This window comes from Pteropus alecto, unplaced genomic scaffold, assembly GCF_000325575.1.
Source record: "Pteropus alecto unplaced genomic scaffold, ASM32557v1 scaffold60, whole genome shotgun sequence".
Lineage (NCBI taxonomy): Eukaryota > Metazoa > Chordata > Mammalia > Chiroptera > Pteropodidae > Pteropus > Pteropus alecto.
In genome coordinates, this window is record NW_006430726.1 from 3,732,004 (window position 1) to 3,732,481 (window position 478).

General features: G+C 61.3%; 1 protein-coding gene across 1 annotated transcript in view; it reads right to left on the minus strand.

The window, feature by feature from the left end:
• Positions 1-128, minus strand: part of BLM (Bloom syndrome RecQ like helicase) — a 59,372-nt gene extending 59,244 nt beyond the window's left edge. The window contains exon 1 of the mRNA XM_006905286.3: positions 30-128. The gene's annotated coding sequence lies outside the window, so the exon portion shown is untranslated. The remainder of the gene's footprint in view (positions 1-29) is intronic.
• Between the last annotated feature and the right edge of the window lie 350 nt (positions 129-478).

Here is a 478-nt window from a genome sequence, read left to right on the forward strand (position 1 = left end):
CCGGTCCGAAGTCCACGAGCCGCACTCACCTCTACCTGAGGCTCCGAGCCGGCGGAACCGGAGCCCAAACTCCCCGCGCCACCGCCTCAGCCCGCGCGCCGCGCGCTGACTCACTTCGCGCCAGAAGTCGGCAAATTCCGATTGGCTGCGCTCTGAGGAAACGGACCAATACCGTCGCCCCGTGACACCTGTCCCCGCCCCCGTGGGCGAGGCCACGTGTTCCTAAAGTCCAATCAGAGCCCAGAATGGGAGATCAGGTGACTACGGTTAACTCCCCGGGATTCCGGTGCTACTTGGGGCTCTATTTCTGATGTATTTGCTAGTGTCAGTAAGGGCTCTTTATTAAAATCGGGCACGGGAGCCGGGTCTGTGGTGGGAATGAAAACCTCGGGGTTTGAGAGGAGCCTGAGACTTGCAGGGCTCTGCGCCCGCGGCTCTTTAGCTCTGACCTTCTGTCTGCGGGGCTTCGGCGATCTTT